A 14,899-nucleotide genomic window follows, 5' to 3' on the forward strand; every position below is an offset into this window, starting at 1 on the left:
AGGATTGGAGTCAGTGAGCTCTAAACTCTGTTCCAACTCTACCATCCAGTGATGCTTAGTTTTTAGATGTTTCGTTATTATTAAACAAAAATTATGTACTCCACTCAATATACTTAGCAATACAGTAGGGTCCTGCTTCAGGAAAATTCATCATAGTTAGATACAAAATCTTAAGTCAGATAAAATTAAGTTTATTCATTTTACAATAATGATTATTTGATTTGCAAAATAATTCCCCAAATGGCAATAAATAACAAACTCTGGTTATACATTTAAAATAAAGATTTATTTTTTTTTTAATTTTTTTTTTCAACGTTTATTTATTTTTGGGACAGAGACAGAGCATGAACGGGGGAGGGGCAGAGAGAGAGGGAGACACAGAATAGGAAACAGGCTCCAGGCTCTGAGCCATCAGCCCAGAGCCTGACACGGGGCTCGAATCCACGGACCGCGAGATCGTGACCTGGCTGAAGTCGGACACTTAACCGACTGCGCCACCCAGGCGCCCCTAAAGATTTATTTGTAATCCAAGTTTTCATGAAGAGTAATTTAGAATGAGACACACTTGCATTAAATTAAAAAAATATATAAGCACATAAATGTCATAAAATCATTGTATTTTGGAATGCTAAGGGAAAATTTCAACCCAACTTCCTCATTCTACAAAATAGGGAACAAAGGATCAAATAAGATTACTTATTACCTCAAGATCACATATGCACCCAGCAAAGGCCCTGAAAAGAAAATCAATGGCAAAACATTTTCCATATTTTTCCCTATTCACATTATGAACCACACCTCTACATTTACTTATGAAGAAAATAATCACAGCTGTTCCATGCTTAAATCAAGGCATATTAATTATTGAATAAAATTTAAAGTCATAATGTAGACTATCAAGTTCATCCTGTATGGGCGCATCGTATTTTAATAGTCTAAATAGTAGATTCACATGCATTTAAAGTAAGTTAGTCTACCTATGAGTTTCTTAATTTTGCTGACATTTGAATTGCCACTGAAATAACAGTGCTTTGCTATTATGGTCCAGAATTATTTTAGATATATTTTTCAGTATTTTTATAAATAATACTGTGATTTTTTTATAACATGAATACACACTGAAATCTGTCAATAATATGTTTTCTAATATCAACATTCACTGAAATTCCAGGTATCCTTATAAGTGTTAGAAGGCTTGACTCCATTGCTCCCAGTCACATAAAGGAGTTTCATTTTATTATTCTTTTCGGCATACTTGTATTAAATGCTAGTAACTTCCTTTTATTCGGTTATCATTTTAGCGCAATGATTGTAAATTAAATATTAGCACAAAATACTAACCAGTTTTCAGGCACACCACTTTATTTTTGCCATGGACCCCGATGTTTGAAGTTACTAGGGCTCTTTAAAACTAATGTATGCTTCCAGCAATTCATTGATTCATACCAAATCAGTCCAGTTAATTTTAACCTTGACCTCCCACAGCTGCACTGCTTTACTCAGTCCCAAAAAGTCCCTGCTTCTGCTTGTTATGAAGCAATAGTAGAGAGGAGAAACAAAACCCATTCCTTTAAGAAAGATTCCGCCTCCTCTTTTATTAGTAAGCGCCTAATGGTATCTGGGGAGTCTCTGCTAAGTCACACACTTTACTACTCAGCATTGGGAGAAGCTGCTGCTGCTGCTGCTGCTGCCGCTGCCGCTGCCGCCGCCGCCGCCGCCGCCGCCGCCGCTGCCGCCACTGCCGCTGCCGCTGCCGGTCTGTGGCTGCAGTGGGTTTCTGTGCAGCACTGCAGAATCCACACCTACAGAACAGAAGACACACACGTCTACTACCCTGGACGCAAGAAAGCCTTGCATCTTCAGCAGGTGAGCCGATCTTTTATCCGTTCTGTCCAGAAACTGTGGGAAAGGGAATGATCCTGGAAAAGATTGCTCATCAGACATGCTTGAAATGGATTATGTTAATTTGTCTTCCTTTGCGGGGGGAGGGGGGGTGTCTAGATTTGTGACTGGCAAATGCTGTATATACTGGAGACTATTGTCTGATAAGTGCTGTTAACATACTTTTTTTTTTTTGCTGTTTATTAAAAGGCTAACATTGATGCATGCAAAAGCTTTTCATTTTTTGCTTTATAAATGCGAGAAAACATCCAGCCACTCCCAATCTCTCTCTCAAATACTGCAGATATTTTTAAATGCCAAATAAAATGACAGGCTGAGCGTTTTCTAAATATTTTCTCCCCCAAAGTTAGGAAGCCTTCCCCATGATCCTTTAGGGGTATTTAAAAATCATAAGGCATGGTTAGATTTTGAGCAGATGGGAGATGGTGGTAGACTGAAATTTCTATAGCCTTAGTCCAGTGGAGAGAGAAAATGAGGATAAATGAATCACAGTTTGTGCCAACACAAGATTCATTTTCCACACTTCATATGTGGGAAGAGGAAACTACATTTTAATTAGCACATTTTTAGGGAAGAGGGAGGGGATGAAGATGAGGGGGATGGCATGAAGTATTTGAGGGGGAAGAGAAGAGTCTGCAGAGGAGGAAGGAAATGAAGTGGACTGTCGCCAGTGCCTTGGAAACCAAGGGAGATAAGGGTGGGGAATGAAGTTTGTTCTGCTTGGTAGGGTGGGGTTGACTCAAGGGACCATGAATAACCAGAATGGCGCTTGGAGGGGTGTGCTTGTGAGTGGATTCGTGCCCGTGGAGGACACGTGTGAGGGAGGGATGTGCCAGTCGTAGGTGGCAGAAAAAGATACACATTCCTGGGAGGTCTGTCTCGAGAATAGCTTAGGGTGAGAAACGTGTCTGGGCGATGGGGTTGGGGGGCTCAGTGTCACCTGTGGATGGATCCACATCCCTGCTACTGCACGTTGCAAAAGTTTACCCAGCCCCGAATTCATTTTCAAGGCTGGCGCTGCCTCCCTCGACGTTTCCCCTCCATGATGTCAGCTCTTATAAGGTCACAAGGCCAGGGGCCAGAGTAGGGGTGAAGACCCTCCACTGGTCCAAGTGGAGCGGGATTGAGAGAACCCCTGCCCTGCCCCTCTGTGGACGTGGGGGGGGGGCAGGAAGCGCCCAATAGGCAAGCATGCTGAGAAAATCTAGGCCCCTCCTAAGGGGGGCGTGCGGAGGTCGAACCTCAGCAGTGGCCTCCCTCTCAACACCCAGCAGCCAGAGTAGGCGGCAGAGGTTGACAGAAAGCGGCGGTTCATCCTTGGGACGGGGAGGGCTCGCTCAGGTTAGGGCGGGCAACATTTCTGAGGTGGCTCTCCTCCTCCTGGTACTCGGGTTTCCGTATCGGGGTCGTTTCCCCCTCCGACCCTCAGGGGACGCCACGGATCGGAACTGCATAAACCAAAGGAGGACGTTGAAGAGGTGCCAAGCAGCCGCCTAGCGCCAGGCCCTCCGAGAGGCCCAGCCGCCCGGTAGGTCCTGGCGGCGGCGGCCGCACAGATGTGGTGCTAGAGGGCGGGGAGGGGGCCGCAGCGGGCGGAGCCAAGGCTCGAGAAGGGCCGTAGGGGCCGCGATGGGCGGGGCCCTAAGGAGGCGGGGCCCAGAACATCCTGTGATTCCGAGGGGCGGGGCTAGGACGCTCGGGGGCCCAAGGGGCGGGACCAGGGGCTTTGGGGGCTGCGGGGCGAGCCTTTGGGGGGCGGAGCCAGGGGCTCTTGGGGGCCTAAGGGCGGGGCTTAGGGGGCGTGGTCAGAGGACGTACCGGGGGCGCTTGGCCAGTCCCGCCAGAGCGCGAGCGGCCCGCCGGTAACGGTCGCCAGGGCGAGTGGCGGGAGGGGAAGGAAGGGGGTTCAAATTATTTTTTTAAAAACTGTGAGCGAGAGCCAAAGGCATCGCGACCCAGGTGTCGCCGCTTCCTGCTGCAGAGGGCTTGGCGCCCAGGTCCCTCCCTTCTCACGCCCCCTCCCCTTCTGCCCTCCCCTCTGGAGCCTCGCGGCGCTTAAGAGGCGGCGGCGGCGGATCGAGCGGCCGCTGCAGTCCCGGCGGCCGCGGAGAAGGAGGAAGGAAAGCACAAAGCCCGCTGCGCGAAGCGAGCTGCGAGGTAATCCTGAGAGAAGAGAAGGCGCCGTCGTTGAGCCCCTCCTCCCGGCGGGGACGGCGGGCGCCCGCGCGGGCTGGGCTGCGGGACCCTTCCGGGGGGTCTCGCGGGGGCTGGAGCGGCGCGGCTTGCGGGGCCGATGGGACTTCCTATTGGATGTTCCTGCGGCCTCAGGTGAATCTCTCTCTGCCCCCGCCCGGGGGCCGAAATGGGAGCCTTGGGCTGGTGCGAGGGGAATAGATTTGCGGGGGAGGGCCTTGGGGCGTCGCGGGGTGGGCCCGATTCTAGGGCGCCCTCTGGTTTCCCTGGAGAGGGTGAGGCGTTCTGAAAATTGTGAGCTAGTTGAAGCGTCAGTGATTTGGGAACCTTAGCCCTGAAGGTGCGCTCTCGGAGGGTGGGAGGTTGCTGCACTTGGAAAAGGTGGAGGGAGGTAAGGGAAGGAATGTTGGTTTGTTTTCCTCATTGAAAAAACTTCTGTTACAAGTTGAAAGTATTCAACTACCTTTCTCCTGTGATCCGCGCGTCCCCATCCTCCGGCGCGCACACACAGCCCTACAAACGCTCACACGTTAGGTTGTGCTTCCTGCCTGGGGTGACAAGCAGAGTTGGCAGTGGGTCCGCTTTGCTGGTGTTTGGGGCACGTCCAGCCTCTTTGGAAGTATCCTATAGCTGAGGCAAGACCACAGAGACAGGTAGAAGAAACTAGGCCTCCATTAAATTGGCAAGAATGGCCTCAGGTGAACTTTTTTGTTGCAGAGATTTAATTGCAAGTAGGTGCCCGCTTAAAATGGGAGCGTAGTAAAACCACTCATTTCTTTGGCACATGTGCTGTTGCAATCGACCACTGTAGTGGTAAGGAGAAAAATGGAATTTCACTTAGCCAGGAGGTTTTGAGTTGGGATTATATGAGCGAGTTGAGTTTGGTGAGCGAGTTGGTAAGATTCTGGGATTGGAACCAGCCACATAAACGTGTGTCCGTGTTTATGTTAAATTATACAACATGTTAGATTTAGCAGTGTGAAGTGGTTGCTTTTCTGGGATGAAGTGCCTCTGCATCATGCCTGGTGTATCCTAATTTGGACTTCGGAAGACTTCTAAAGAGGGTATTGTTAAAGAGACTATGAGTGCAGTGTAATCTGTCGTTAAAATAAGATGTTTGTTAAAAATTTGTGTGATTACGGTATGGTCCCCACACATTTATACGGTTAAGTTTAAACTTTGGGAGCATATGTGTAAAGTTTTTTTGTCTCTAAATCTTGATTGCATTGTAATTGCCTTCTAACTCCTTTTGCTTAAGTTGAGTGGATTAATTTTGGACAGGGAGGGCCAAAAAAAAAAAGCCACTACATTTAATGCTTCAACTTTTCAAAGAGTTCACTTTTTTTTTAAGGTGTTTATTTTTGAGAGAGCTTGAGAGAGAGAGAGACAAAGAGACAGAGTGTGAGCAGGGGAGGGGCAGAGAGAGGGAGATACGGAATCTGAAGCAGGCTCCAGGCTCTGAGCTGTCTGCACAGACCCGGACGTGAGGCTTGAAGTCAAGAACCATGAGATCATGACGTGAGCCAAAGTCAGATGCTTAGCCCACTGGGCCACCCAGGTTCCCCTGAAGAGTTCACTCTTAAAATCAACCTCAAATACTGGCATGTTGGTAATAGTTTTTAAAGAAAAAGTGGTGTATCAATTTTGAATGTTAAATGTAATTTTTTTAATGTTTATTTAGTTTTGAAACTTTTAAGAAATGTTTATTTTTGAGAGAGTGTGGTGGAAGGGCAGAGAGAGAGAGAGACCACAGAATCCAAAGCAGGCTCCAGGCTCTGAACTGTCAGCACAGAGCCCAACATGGGGCTTGAACCCACAGACGAGGAGATCATGAGCCAAAGTCAGACATTGAACCAACTGAGCTACCCAGACACCCCATAATGTTTGTTTATTTTTGAGAGAGAGAGAGAGAGAGAGAGAGAGAGAGAGAGAGAGAGAGAGAGAGAGCACATGCGCGGGAGCACACAAGCAGGGGAGGGGCAGACAGAGTGAGGGAGTTGCAGGACCAGAAGTAGGCTCTGTGCTGACAACAGAGAGCTTGATGTGGGGCCCAAACCCACAAACTGGGATTACGACCTCAGCCGAAGTCAGATGCTTAACCTACTGAGCTACCCAGGTGCCCTGAATGTTAAAGATTATTTAAGAATTCTTGAGATTGTTGTTTTTTGGGACATTCAATATGTTAAAGCTTTTTACATGTATGATAACAGGAAATGTTGGTAAACATCTGACATGACAGGTGATCATAAAACACCTGGGAAATATTTATTTTCATGCTAGAAGGATTGTATTTTCAAAATAGGTTTTACATTCTAAAAATGAGAAAATTATATTGTAACTTTGCTATTTCTGGCCCCTTTTTTTCAATAATGTTGTACTGGGAATAACATGAGCTCCACTCAGTGATGTTTAAAATGAGGATTTGGTCTTTGTAAAACCAGAATGTCTTTGAGACTAAGAGCACATAGCTTCAGCTCCCACACGGAATCCTAAAGTTTAGACTCAAGGTAAGGCCCCACCTGTGCAGTTGTGAGGTTTCCTAAAGTAGGTGTATCACGTCTGTTTTGGTTACACCTGAGCCTATATAGGTTGTTAGCTGTTTAATCTGTGCTGTTGCAAAGCAGGTGGTTAGCAGTACTGGGCAGCACTTATGCGTGTCATCAGGGTGTAAGAAGCATTTGTATTGAGGGAAGAAATCCTATAAAAAGCATAGAAACCCATCTGTGAACAAATTCAGTTTGTAGAGTGTTAAGGAATGATAATCAGAACCTTAACCGAGTGGTGTTATGTAAAGTGTTTAGAATATAGTATGGTTCTCAGTGCTTTATGTGTTTACCATCGTTAGTATAGAAAATGACTCTTTCCTGGTGGTTCTATTACGCTACCTAGCAAGTGAAGACTCAGCAAATACTTGTAACTACTAATATTTATTTCCTCTACCTCTGCACCAGTTTTATATGTTTTACTTATTCCTCATGACAACCCAGTGACTAAAGAGACATAGAAAGTTTAAGTATTTTGTCCAAGGAGTAGAGTTACTAGGCGCTACAGGCTGGTTCTGAACCCAGAGTGTGACTCTGGAGTGAGCCTTGCTATTATACTTGCAGTGGTAGTTACAAATCATTGAAAGGTCTTCGTGGTGTTCCAAGACTACAGCTGCGCCTGTGCTTGTTTAGCTACAACTTGCTGTGTTAATACCACCAGGTTTTTAAATATGAAGAGTGGTGATTAATCTGCATTAAGTAGAATCACCTCTTGACTTTGGAAGAGGATTCTTTTGATTCATACAATGTATGTTTAGCTAGGATGCTGGGATTTGAGCTAGAGTATGTTATCTTTTTAATTACTAAAGATATTAAAGTGTCTCTCTGTCCTCTTTTTTTTTTTTTTTTTTTTTTAAGCTTACTAGGTGTTGTTGGGCCCCACCAGGCCCAAGAGGCACTAGTTCCCCTTGGGGAGATTCTGGTTCTAATCAGTATCTAAATCAGTAGGCCTGATCTTCTGACTATCAACAGCATACCAACCTAAGATGGATTTTAACTTAAATTTGTTCTAAATATCCCCTCAGATGCCTTCTAAAATTAGCTGTAAGATATAACTTGTGGCTTATACTTTGTCACATTCCTCAAGGAATTGTGTGTTGCTGCTTCACCGGTGTAGTTGAGAGGTCAGGCACATAAACCATAACCCAAATTAGGAGCTGTTTTAAGTAATGTTTAGAAGTATTAGTGTAGGGGCACCTGCGTGGCTCAGTCAGGTGCGTGTTGGACTCTTGATTTCAGGGTTGTGAGTTCAGGTACCACATTGGGCTCCATGCTGGGCTTGAAACCTACTTTAAAAAAAAAAAAAAAGGGAATTACTGTAGAGAACTGAAAAGTCCTTTTTTTGATAGTTTAGTGAAACATAAAGTTAGGAAAAAAAATTTTTTTTAATGTTTATTCATTTTTGAGAGACGGAGATAGAGCATGAACAGGGAAGGGGCAGAGAGAGGGAAACACAGAATCTGAAGCAGGCTCCAGGCTCTGAGCTGTCAGCACAGAGCCCGATGAGGGGCTCACACTCACAAACTGTGAGATCATGACTTGAGCCAAAGTTGGACCCTCAACCAACTGAGCCATCCAGGTGCCCCAGGAAAAATTGTTTTAAAACAAGCTTATGTTGAATTAAGGAAGCTCAAGCTATATTGAAGATACAGGTTACTGTTTCTCATCTAAATAAGCACTACATTTTTTGGCTAGAATTAATGTTCAGGGTTGTTTCCAAATCCTTTGGAAATACTAAATATGTAGAGTTGGAATAGAAAAAAAGTCTTAAATGTCTAATTAGAGCCCTATTCTTTTAAACAGACACCTTATTTAAAATTGAGGAGTTGTAGACTGTCATATCGAGGTTCAAAATGAGTGCCCTAATACTTTCTTTCATGTCTTCTGTGTTAATGGTTTATCATTTGATCTTGGGGTCCATTCCAGTCCACTTATTTTTTAAGTGTATTTAGAACAGTGAGAGTGAGCTCACGCATGCATGGGGGAGGGGCAGAGAGAGAGTGCGAGAGAATCTCCAGCAACCTCCACACTGTCAGCTCTGAGCCCTTATGCAGGGCTCAAACCCATGAACTGTGAGATCATGACCTGAACCGAAATCGAGAGTTGGACTTTTCACCAACTGAGCTACCCAGGTGCCCCTCCAGCATATTTATAGATGAGATTATTATGAGGTCTTTCAGGTTCTGCAAGTGACTAAGCTCTCTTGGCCAAAAGCCAAGACAATCTGAAATTTTTTCTGTAATGGGTTGTATGTATTGAGAATCCTCCATATCATACAGGTTAGAAGTCTTTCGTTGACTTGAAAGAAAACATGTCGGTTATCCCTTGTATATAATAACTAGATGAGTTTAATTATTTTTTTCATCTGGCTGTCACTGGCTATGGACACACATGTGTGTAACCATCCTACTTGGGGGATATTCTTCCTTTCATGTAAAGTTAAAAAATTATTCACCTGGAATTCATGCAATACATAATCTGAGTGTCAACGGTATGCATTGGACAATTTTAACTGAAAATTAATTTTGTGTTAATTAAAATTAAGTGTTGGAGGAAAAAAAGGTTTGTGAGCTCTTTGTGACCTCTTTATGTTACGTGTATTTTAATAATCTTTTATATCTGGACAAGTTTCAAAATGCAGTTCAAAATTAATTGCACAGTTGACAACCTATTTGGATGTTGAGGTGGTACTGTTTAACTTACTCTGAAGCCTTAGATGATAGTACAGATAACGAGAATCAGAGTCTCTTGTTTCCTTAAACTAATTTTTGTTGGATACCTTTGAAAAACTGCATTAATAATCTCAGGTTTCTAGGACATTACTTACTACATTGAAAGAGCAATTTAATGAGGAGTATCCTAGAAACCTTAAAGAATGAATGTGTCTTTCAATGTTATCTAGCATAACCCAAAAAGTGGTACCATGATCACCGTTTTATAAAATGAATGAAACCCATCTTCGACATTAAAAAGTTTACTGTAGGGGCGCCTGGGTGGCGCAGTCGGTTAAGCGTCCGACTTCAGCCAGGTCACGATCTCGCGGTCCGTGAGTTCGAGCCCCGCGTCGGGCTCTGTGCTGACAGCTCAGAGCCTGGAGCCTGTTTCTGATTCTGTGTCTCCCTCTCTCTCTGCCCCTCCCCCGTTCATGCTCTGTCTCTCTCTGTCCCAAAAATAAATAAACATTGAAAAAAAATTTAAAAAAAAAAAATAAAAAGTTTACTGTAGATTTCCTTCTTAGGAAGATAGTATAGTCTGTTTTCTAACTATGCCAAAGCTGAACTGTTGTTGTAAAAGATGTCTAGGCTTTGACATATAGTTACATCTGCTAATGAGTTTAGATGTAAATTGAGCTTTTATCTGATGTAAAACCGAACCCCGTTGCCACCATATACTTTATACTTACTTGTTTTTAAAAGTTGGCATTAGTTAAAGCTTAATTGTAACTCCCAGGTATAAGATGAACTTTGGAACTATTTGTTTCAAATTGTCCGAAACTGTGCCCGAGGATACTGGTGTATAGGCGGTACATTAGCTAGCATTTAAGATTGCTACCTCCTCAGACAAGGCTACAATTTGAACCTGGGATGATGAAACTCTCTTTTAATGCAGTACGCACACATGGTTTCCACAGGATAAAAATTTCTTACAACTAGCCAGCCAAGGGTAAAAACACGTTTTGGAAGCTTAAGGACAAATGACATAATGTTCTTAAAACCAATGTCTCAAGAAGTGCACTGTATATATTAATAAAACTTCTGGTGGGGGCGCCTGGGTGGCTCAGTCGGTGAAGCGTCCGACTTTGGCCCAGGTCATGATCTCACAGTTCGTGAGTTCAAGCCCTGAGCCAGGCTCTGTGCTGACAGCTTGGAGCCTGGAGCCTGCTTGTGATTCTGTGTCTCCCTCTCTCTCTGTCTGCCCCTCCCCAGCTCATGCTCACACTCTGTCTCTGTCAAAAGTAAATAAACTTAAAAAAAAAATTAAAAAAAAAAACTTCTGGTGCTCACAAGGTGCATTAAGGCAAGTAGACATTAAGGCAAGTGATTCATTAAACAAGATGGAACTCTAACTCCAGTTAACATACATGAAATTGTTACTTCGTTCTTTGTGCTATTTTTCATACTCCTTTAAATTTATTCTAATATATATATATATAATATATATATATATATTATATATATATATATATTTTTTTACCTCCCTTATCCCCTTACCTCTTTGGAAAAGGAAAGGTATGAATTCAGGAGTCTGTTTAATTAAGCTCCTGGCTGTTGTTGGTTGCCTCCTAGGGGAGCTGGAATTCCAACAATGTAGAAAAAGCAATTAGGTTGGAGAAGTGCTGAGTTTTTCAGTATCTTGGGAGTTGGTGTGTGCCTTTAATTTGTCACCATCAGCAATGTTTCTGTGACGTTCTTCCACAATGGCTCAGCTATCTTGTACAAGGATAGCATTTCCTTCTTCCTTTTACCATACAATATTCTCATGCTGTCATCTTTTGATCTGCTGGAATGACTAAATGCCATAGCAAAAAAAAAAGGGGGGGGATTTACTCCGTATCCTCATGGAGAAGATAATTAGGCTTACTTGGAGTGTCTGAAGAAATGTATTTTGGGATCAAGTCCTTTCCAGGGACTCTTTAAGAACACTCTATTTTTAATCCTTCAGAAAGTAGAGCCAGCAACTGTCAGCTGCATTGTCACTTCTAATCTCATTTGTCTTATTAGTACATGAAAAGATTCTATCAGGGCAGTGTTTCTTAATTCTAAGGAAGTGGTTGGGGAAGGGTGATGGTCACAGCTCAAGTGGAGTTGTGAATGGCCTTAAGTGCATAGGATGAGCAGCACAGATAAGAGTGGAAAGGGGAAAAGATTGGCAATGGAGTTGATGTACTGGTCTTGTTGTTTGTCCCACTCCCGCAACTTTTTTTTCTCACTTTAACTTTTAAACTGTGTTGTTGTTGTTGCTGTGTTGCTGTTTTGTTTTGTTTTACCTTGCCTTCCTCTGACTTTTATTGCTGGGACTGAGTTTTACCTCTCCTAGAGAAAGGTGGAATTTTCAAGGTGATTCGTATCTGATCCCTTAAAAGCTTGGCTTTCAGCTAGAGTGTGCTAACAGGAATTTCCTTCCATTGCTCTCCCCAACTGTCAGTTTTTTAAGTTTCAAAAAAAGATCTCAAACAGAAGTGTGAGAAACCTGTCAGGTAATAGTTGGAAACCATTATGCATTAAAGTAAGATACATATTATTAATGAATCATAAACCCATACTGTTGAAACACCTTTTTGCAAAACTAAATCTACAGTAACTTTGTATTCAGCTATTTCTTTTTAAGTTGGTATCAAAAGTTATTTTTAATCAAAACATTGAAAGTAATATGAAAGAAATACATCTTTTATTGGTCTTAGTGAATGTTGATAATGATAAAAATCATAGTTTTCTAAAATATTATTAAATACTCTAATAAAATACTAGAAGGACAATGATTTGGTCACTAGCCACTGAAAGACAGTCACCTCTAGAGTAGAAAGTAATCAGAAAGGAACATTTTATACCTGAATAAGAACGGTATATCTGCTTGATGTAGTGAAGGCTCTGAGAAGCTGATTACTTGGTAATCATTTGAGTTAGTTGATTTTATATTGTGTTTGATGTTATATAATCTGAATTTCTCTGGGCTCTTTAAAAGTGTCTAGTTGGACCACCAGCTTTTGATGAATGCATTTCTGGCGGGATTGTGACTATCATTAAGTGCTTTGAAGAGAGAAACCCTGTTTTGTATCACACCTGACTGTCACAAAACATGCTTCTTGGAGCTTGTTTAATTTGGGCTCAAAGGGAAGAGTGCCATCTACTGAATGGCCAGCATCACGTTGAGCAGCCCCAAGTTTTTCTTACAGAACTCTCCAGGCTACTGAAGAAACCAGACTGAGCTTCATTGAAGAATTCGACAGGATCTTAGTACTAAGTGGAATTGCTGCTTCCCTAATTTTAATTATACTTTCCAGCAGGAGGCCTAAACCCATGATGAAGAACTAATTCACCATTTGTTGGATTGCATGGGAACGGAGAAAGTTCAAAAAGTTGTTGAGACTTTATATTAAAAAATAGTCTAGCAATGATGAAATCATTATTAAATCAAAAGTGGTAAAAAAATTATTTTAATGAGGCATATTTCATTAGTAGTTCTGCTCATTGATGGCTTCTGCAGACAACAATGATATTGTTTAAAATTTGGGCCTAAAATCAGAGAAATCACTTGTTTATCTGGAGGTAAGGGTTCTAAGAGTATTTGAATATTTCAATTATTTTTTTCTCTTGCCCTTTTGTCTTCGTTTCTTTTTACTTTGTCTCCATTTCTAAGGCACTATTCCTGCTTGAGTGATTTCACTGTTTCAGAGTGGATTTTGTTTTCCTGTACTCAAGGAGCCTCCTGGATTGTTCTGTCCAGTTTGTCCTAACTTCCAGAGACTGTCAGTGATAGTAGTCATGGGTAGAGCTAGAGGTCACAAAACCAGTTATAGGATTATGATACCTGGAATAGGCCTGTCAAAGCCAGACAAGAAGGAACTTTGACAATATGAATTGAAAGGAAGCTTTGAAATTAAAATATCTTTGCTGTTATATATCTTATGTAATTAATCAGTAACCATTTTTCTCAGCCCTTAAAACCTGCCAAGGATTATATTAAGCACTTTACATAAATTATCTGGAATTTAGTTAAGTAACTTGCCCAAGTTCATACCGTTGATAAATGGCAGAGTCCAGGGCTGACTGCTTTAAACAGGATGCTATACTGCTCATTTATTTAAGTTTGTTCTTGTTGGTGACTACACAAAGACTTGAACCAAGATCAGAATAGTATTTATGCCTCTGCTGGAAAATATTGGTAGTTTTTTGTTTGTTTTTTAAAAGGGTGATGAAATGGGTAAATAGGATTGAAATTTCAGAAAGATCAGGAAGTATGTAAGATAGACCTTCAAATATTTGCTATTTGGTTTATCTAAAATATTCATTTCTTTATTCCTTTCTCTATATTATTAACTTAAAACCACAAGAAAAATTTGAAACAGTGAATTGTTTCATGTTGCTTAAAATATGCTACTTCATGGGAGGAGGGGTTGGGCTACAGAAGGGTTTTATGCTGGGATTTTGGCGGGGGGGTTGCTGGAGGGGAGGGATGTGTTAATTGTCTTTCTGTATTTTGCTTCTAAATATTTTTAGGTAGTAATACTGTAGTAATACCCCATGTCCACAGCACAATAAAACTCAACCATGTGCCAATCAAGATCTTGGGGGAACAATTTGTTGTGCACACGAAGTGTGCTCTGAGTACCGTACCTCTAATATATGTACTAATAGTTTTGAATGCATTATTTTCTCAATTAAGAGAAATACCTACTCTTTGAATATGGTTTTGGCTTTTAAAACCTATTTTGACCTTAAAATATCTTGATTACTGTAATGGGTTGGGAATCATTGTTTTAGTATAACCAAAAGCTTCTAAAATTGTAGTTCAGTGATGGTTGTGCTGTGTATTCTAAACCCAGTCACTCCTTTAAGACGACCTTCCCTTTCGTATGTAAGAGAATTATGCTTTGCCTTTCAGAAAACCCCATGGGAACATCAATTCCATAACTCCTTGGATTCTGACTCTGCATTCCAGTCAAATGTAGGAAAGGTCAGCAACAACTAAGATGACAGCACAAAAGATGTTACTTGCCTGTGTGTGATAAATACTGAATGACAGGTACAGATAACAAAGGCTATAGGTCATCTGGTCAAGAAAGGAGCCCCATAAATGGAGTGGTCAGAAAAAATCTCCAGCAAAGAGGACAAGGGTGGGCCTTGAAAGACAGGATAGGACTTCATTAGGTGCAGGGTATGGAAAGAATTTTTGGCAAAAAATTACTGTCCATGAAAATATTTTTTTTTTCTCTAGTATGATGGGAGATCGTTTATAATAGTGGTTCGCAATGTCTTCCCACTGCAAGGCACATAAAGGCTACAGTATACTCTTATCAGAAATAGTGCCAAGGACACACATCCCTAGGAGGTATATTAGAGTATTGCAGGGATGAGAGGGAGAGAGCGGTGGTGAAAGTTAACCTGACGTGAAACCTGGTTCTTGTGAACCTGATGTGAAAATGACTGGTTCATAGAAACCTCCTAACACTGCTATTTTGAAGTAATGCTTAGGGAAATTGGTACTTGGAAGAAGACTTCTCATCATTTCAGGGTGCCTGGGTGGCTCAGTCGGTTAAGTGT

General features: G+C 42.1%; 1 protein-coding gene across 1 annotated transcript in view; it reads left to right on the forward strand.

Annotated features, from left to right (window-relative positions):
* The first annotated feature begins 3,783 nt into the window (after positions 1-3,783).
* Positions 3,784-14,899, forward strand: part of ADD3 (adducin 3) — a 122,474-nt gene continuing 111,358 nt past the window's right edge. Inside the window, exon 1 of the mRNA XM_047073416.1 lies at positions 3,784-4,059. The gene's annotated coding sequence lies outside the window, so the exon portion shown is untranslated. The remainder of the gene's footprint in view (positions 4,060-14,899) is intronic.

The sequence above is a fragment of the Lynx rufus genome, unplaced genomic scaffold (genome assembly GCF_022079265.1).
Source record: "Lynx rufus isolate CCGP_SWC_20201006 ecotype Redwood Valley unplaced genomic scaffold, mLynRuf1.p SCAF_11, whole genome shotgun sequence".
NCBI lineage: Eukaryota > Metazoa > Chordata > Mammalia > Carnivora > Felidae > Lynx > Lynx rufus.